Source organism: Blennius ocellaris (genome assembly GCF_963422515.1).
Source record: "Blennius ocellaris genome assembly, chromosome: 9".
Taxonomy (NCBI): domain Eukaryota; kingdom Metazoa; phylum Chordata; class Actinopteri; order Blenniiformes; family Blenniidae; genus Blennius; species Blennius ocellaris.
This window is the reverse complement of record NC_137658.1, coordinates 7,699,477-7,705,898: the sequence shown is the minus strand read 5'-3', so window position 1 is coordinate 7,705,898 and position 6,422 is coordinate 7,699,477. Positions and strand designations below refer to the sequence as shown.

The window sequence follows — 6,422 nt, the reverse complement described above, 5'->3', positions numbered from 1 at the left end:
TAAAACTGGTCAAATCATCGTTGAAAAGGAAGAAAAAAACGTGTGAATCCAACTTTTTTGTTTAGTTTTAAGTCCAATTATAGGATGACTTAACTTGTAGGTGCACCTTTGAATCAAGCAATTTTTAAATCACGGCCATTATCAGGAACTATTGCAGATTCAATAATTTTTTTCGATCTTGTAGTAGAACTTTTCCTGTTACATGTCGCTGCAGCCTCTTTTTTTTTTTTTTTTTTTTTTTTTTTTTTTTGTGAAACAGTGGGTGGTCCTATGAGCGTCTTAGGAACCACTCCCTCACACAGATCCCCTCCCTCTCCAAACCAGGAACCCTACCCAGCTCCCTGTCCAACCACTCTGCTCAGCCCAGAGGAGCAGCCACACAGGAAAAAGAAAAGAAAAAAAGTTTAAACCAACTCAGAGGAGGGAGGGAGAGAGAGGAGAGAAAACGCCCTGGAAGTCTGGTTGATCGAGAAGTAGAAGAAGTGTGCATAATCCTAACAGGCTGCAAAGTTGTGACAGCGTGAAAGGCTTTTCTTGGGCAGGGGGAGAAGGAAACACGTTTTCCAGGATGCTCAAGCTGGTGTGAGGCTTCTCGGGCGCTACAGCTGCGCACAGGTAACTGATGCACCTTTTTTATTTTCTTCAGTTTCATTTAAAAGTTGTTTTTTGAAGTTGCTTCTCATGAATGTTTGCCATGCTGAAAAACAGCATATGATTTGTTGTGACTTGGCTAAAGTTTTAACAAAAGTGTCAGGGTTATCTATCCAACATTCCTGTGCTATAATCTTCTTTGAAGTGAGAGTGTGTATCAGTAGTAAGATTACAATGGCTTGATTCTGTTTTATTGCATGTGCTTATCTCCAGTGATGTCCTATGATTCCCCCCCCCCTACTTCATGAGAACTTTCCTGGGAATTTTATGTGAAGGCTGAATTGTTGCATGTTTTTACTGGAAGGTGGCAGTGATTTTGTGTGGAAATTAAGTTAAATACGTACTTAAAATAGAGCGGGACAGGAGAAGTGGGTGTGTACCCACAGCCACCACATGAATGCAGGAGGGCCTGACTGGAGTTGCGCACTTTACTTTTCCCTGTGACAAACGTTGTTATTCTAGATGTCAAGCCAGAGTTAAATGACAATTATCATGTGAGGTGTCTTAATGCAACTTTAAACACAACTAAGTGAAATCAAATTCATTTTGTAGTGGTTTGCGTGACGTGACTGTCATTTGAGTCCTTAGGAAAACTATTTTAATAGGAAGAGTATATCCTACATATTGACCGAAAGTGTCTGGTTATATAATATCATTTTGTTGCCATTTAGGTGTTTTCTGAGAACGCCCATTTAAAGCTTTAAAAAGTAAAAGGTACTTTCCTAACAGCTTCTGCAACAACAAACTTGGGTGTGGATCCTTTGACTTCACCTCCCTCTTTTTTTCCCTCCCTCTTTGCTTTGCCGTCTCCGCGCTGAGGCACACCCTTTACAGTTAGGGGGGGGGGGGGGGGGGGGGGGGGGACAAAAGGGAGGAAAAAACAGACACACTGCACACCACTGTCGCAGTGGGTCTTTCTAAGTACTTCCCCAAGGTCTTTCATAGGCTATCAAGGACATACCGGCTGAAAAAAAAAGTTTTGGTGTAAACTTTTCTCTTGCTCATTCACTGCTGCGTGAATATCACTTCTGTTCAGCGATGAACCCAAGAAAAAACTTTTTGAGTGATGCAGTGTAATTCGATAGCAAGGTCTGGAAATATTCGTTGCACTATGAGCCTTTTTTTTTTTTTAACAAACACAGCTCCTTTTCAGTTTGTAATACTTTAAATAGCTGAAAACTGCTTGATTCCGAGTTGTGCATGTCTTTTAGGACTTCAGTTTTGAGTTTTTCAACAAAGAAATGTCTCTTTCCCTCTTTTACCTTGGTTTTCATAACCTGGGCCCGTGGCCAGGGTGTGCGGGGGAGAAGAAGGGAGGAAGACAAGGAAAGAGAGTCAGGGAGTGAGAAGTGAGGGGGGATGGGAGGGGCGGTTGAGAGGAGGGGAGTAATGGAATTTAGTGGTTTGGAAAGACAAGCTAATTGAAACCAGGTTTGAGGCATAGAGGGGGAAGCTAAGACTTTGCACATTGGGAAAAACGCAACCGAACAGTTGAGGACTTTTCTGCCTGTATTTATAACTTCAACAGTATATTTTCAGGTGTGAGTTGAACTACAGTCGCACCATGTCGTCTTGGTTTTGTTCTATACAAGGCATGTGTATATGTAGAGGAAAAAGCTAATATAGTACCAATGCAGACGTAATCCTTGGTTGAATCTTAGTTGGAAGTTAAAATTTTCTGTGTGCAGCAGCCTGTTGCTCCCTCCAGCCACACCCAACGGTTCAGTTCAGGGAAGGCAGCTTCCTGCTCCGCTCCGCACAGTCCTTTCTACAATGTGAACTCAACCCACATTCATACCACAGCTGTAAATGTCTGGCATTTCTAAAATTGCTTGTGTCAAGGTGATTGACTGTGATGCAGACTGCTTGGAAAGCCAAATGGTGACACAAGTGCAAAGGTAAGGACCTTGCACAGTGGGCTGTCACTGAAGCTGCAATATGTGAGGTGCGCTCAGTATGAAGAAAAGTCACGTCTCGCTTGGGGATAACATGCTGTGAAGCTTTGGCTGCATTCAACATGTTGTTCCCCGCGGGACTTTCGCCTCGGGCAGGAGCGCGAAAACACACAGACAAAGTAAACATGCCATATTCAAATGTAAAGCTCACAAACTTTCAGAGCAGGTCCTATCCATAACTGAAAGGCTCATCGATTAACAGGGCCTCATCTTGGATCTTGGTTTAGTGCAGATACTGTTTGTCTAAAACTAGCACCGTCTGCAAGTGCAGTAGTAAACACAGGTTACATTATGTTGTCGCCGAAAGTAACGTAAGACATTTGGAATTGCCTAAACCACACAGGAGCCTCTAAAAAAACAAGAAAAAAAAAGAAGGTGCATTGGTCAAATTCTGCTAAGTCATAACTGCTGTTGGCCATGCGCAGTGGCGCTCAAACACACCTTGTTGCACTTGCCACTCATGTGACAAACAGCGCCTTCAGTGGAAAGGAAGACGGTTAGATATTTATCACTGCAGTCTACCAGGTCTAGTATGTTCTCTCGCACAGATGATTGGCAGTGTGGACGATTGGTGTTACTCATACGTGCCAGTGTCAAACATAAGGAAACTGGTCTCTAACACACTTCCTCTGCCATTTCCTCACGGGTTTGTCGGGTGGGCGGTTGGAATGAGAGTTGGTAAAAAGCAGACTTTGGATGTTGTGAATAAAGTAAAAAAAAAAAAAAAAAACAGGGTGACTGCAGTTAAACCATTGCGTTTTTTTTTTTTTTTTTTTTTTTTAACCCACATTAAGGAGAAAATCTGAGTTACTAATAGCATGCGAATTCAGAAAGCCCTTCGAGGCAATCCACCCTGCTGCCACTCCCTTCTCACCCATCTTCTGCTGGTTTGGAATGTTTTAGCATGTCTTCTGTGAGCAACACCTGTCATTATTGTTGGTTGCCTTGTTGAGAGAGAGAGAGAGAAAAAAAAGATTCACAAGTATGATGTGATAGTTATCACTTGTCACACTCAATACCCATATGAGTTACACACATGCATGTGCATGCAACTCAAACAGTGTATACTGTTACCGAGAACTAATGCAAGCATGGAGCTCAAAAACGAAGTGCGAACTTTCTTCTGTTGCTCAGTCTCACAGCTCAAGTGCTCAACAACATCTGCTACTTTTAAAAAGCATTTAAATCTAATGGATCTCCCAAAGATGTCACTGTATGCTTGGGTCTACCTGCACCCCGACCCTCACAAACACAGTCATGTTGTGCCGTGCAGGGAGTGACATCCAGCATCTGCTGCCAAAACTTTATTTGGAGTGAAGCGCCCAGAATGTCAGGCAGCAGGGCCTGGAATGTAAATTTAGAAATACATTCGGCTTTGTTTAGGCTTTCTTTATCTGGTGCCAGATACTCAAGATGGCACGCTGCATCGTGCTGCACTCTTTTCTTCTAAACAACCTCACACTAGCCTGGTATTATCTAAATATTAGCATTGGATATCTATCCTGATGCAGACCTTACGCTTCAAAGCATCATATATCCATATGTTCTTGGGTTACTACACAGTCATTCCCATAAACTTCCTGTTTTCTTGTTTTTTTGTTTTGCTTCATGAACAAATGTCATTCTGTGGAGGACAGACACCCATCTGACATGAAGCTGAGTGTTTATAAGTTGTGAACTATAAAAGCTAAAGTAAAGTTTCTATGCAGTCAGTACATAGATCACAATGACCTATTTATGTGACGGGACTGTACAAACAATGTGCTCCCCTTTCCCTCCCTTTGGTAATACTAGTTATACCAGTTTGCTATTTGCAAACTTCTGTAACTCTGTATGTGACTTAGCTGTGTTTGCTTTGTTAGTTACTCAATGTTCTTGGCAATAAAAATGCCCCTGGGCACCAGACCAAATTCACTTTAGCAATAGCTTTGTTTCGTTTCACAAAAAAAGTTAGTAGTTCACATTTATTTAAAGAGAAAAAAAAGTACAGCCATGATCTTGTGTGTCGTATGGTATTACATACATTGTCTGAACAGGATGTATAGAGTTCACAACAGCAACAGTTTATGATGTGGCTCTCAAGAGGGAAGGAAAAAATTCCCCTTTAAAATCTTTGCACATGTGGAAAAAATGGACGAACCCTTGGGAGAGAAAATTCAAAATGAGATCCTCCCGGTTTGAGGGGTGTATTAGAGAATATTAAGTTCTAATAGGAGTCATGGTTTATCTGATACTTAATCTTCATACACCATAAAACCTTTTTGTCAGAGTATTAAGAAGGAAAAGAAAAATGCCTGAACATCACATGAATATCAATGGATGTTAAACACACTTTCAGCACAACATTGGCTTTTGTTTGTGATCTTGTTAAAGAAAGAAAAGAGGATTTTAAGAGCTTTCTCGAGTTTTTCCATTTGGTACATATCTCCTGCCAAAGTCACAATGGTTTAATCAGAAGCAGGCTAAGTTGGCGTCAGTGGGCAGGCTCTGGCCTCATGCAGTCCTTGTGGTTTGGTTTAGGGCTATGTGGACTATGAAGTGCAGAAAAATCGGCTTATTTTGACCATCATTCCATTTTTATATGCGTCACACATGCACGTCCGATTAGTGTTTTTTGAGGAAAGAGTGACGGCTGTCGCCTACTGTGAATCTTTTTGTGTTTGTTGTACGTGCGGTGTTAAACAACAATATGACAAGCGGAACAGGGAGTTTTTTCTTTTTTGAAAAACAAGACGGATTTGGTCAGTGCTTCGAATTGGGACTTTTCTTTATTGCACAGAGATCCTCACATTTGCTCATAATCAGATCTGATCACTTTCCAGCATTATTTCGCCTGAGCTGTAATCATTGTCACACTGCTGCAATTGTTGCTCCACTTTTCTGCTCACACCATTTATTGGATCTGACAGACAAGATAATAGATTTGCTGAAGCTTTGATCACTGTTCACTGTTTTGTGGCGTCATCAAATAACAGCTATGACAGTCGAATAGTACAGGTATGTGCCCGCAAGGAGAACGACAAGGCCTGGGGAGAAAATGAAGTACACAGCATGAATGCCAGTTGGTGCGTCAACCCAGAGCCAGATAAACACTTGAAGACAACATTCACCATGCTAATCACAATGAAACAATGAATCAGCACATACAGTGTTACTTCTCTCAGTTTAATTGTTTGAATAGACTATGCACATGTGATTAAATGGGGTGTTTTTGCATATTTGGGCAAAAACCTGTATGGTCTAGGGGGTGTGGTGAACTGACCACTGGACTGAATGAAAGGTGGGCGGTGTGAATTGAAGCTAAAGTCAGAGAGAAAGAGGACATTTCTTTGGAGTTAGTCACCAGTGGGGAGAGGCTGGGCTCCCTTCCAGCTGGCCTGACGGCTCTATCAAGGAATGTGTGCGACTGAAGGCCTGGGTGGGGCTTTGCACTGAACTCTCTGCAAGCAAAGCAGAGAGGCAAAGCAGCGTGATTTGTGCCGTGGACTGTGGTGGGATATTTCTACTCACACAGCATGTGTTTTTATTTGCTTTTCCCCACTGTTGGTGACCACATTTGCCTCACTGAAATACCTGCAATGTGTTTGTGAGTGTGTGTGTGGTCTTGCAAAAGTATAACTAGAAGGTTGAGCCACTTATATCTTATTTTTCAGTGTTTAATCTCATAAGGCCATTAGGGGGGGAAAAAAGCCTGCTTTCACAATACTATATTTGTTATGTTACTTTTGTAAGTTACAATTAATCACAAAAAAATTACAAAAACTAGTTATCAGTTCAGATGGCAACTTGTCCTTGTTAAAAACAAAACCACAAAAA

The 6,422-nt window shown here is 41.7% G+C and overlaps 1 protein-coding gene across 1 annotated transcript in view; it reads left to right on the top strand.

Annotated features, from left to right (window-relative positions):
* Positions 1-338: 338 nt before the first annotated feature.
* ahnak (AHNAK nucleoprotein) overlaps positions 339-6,422 on the top strand; it is a 33,235-nt gene continuing 27,151 nt past the window's right edge. The window contains exon 1 of the mRNA XM_080502764.1: positions 339-615. The gene's annotated coding sequence lies outside the window, so the exon portion shown is untranslated. The remainder of the gene's footprint in view (positions 616-6,422) is intronic.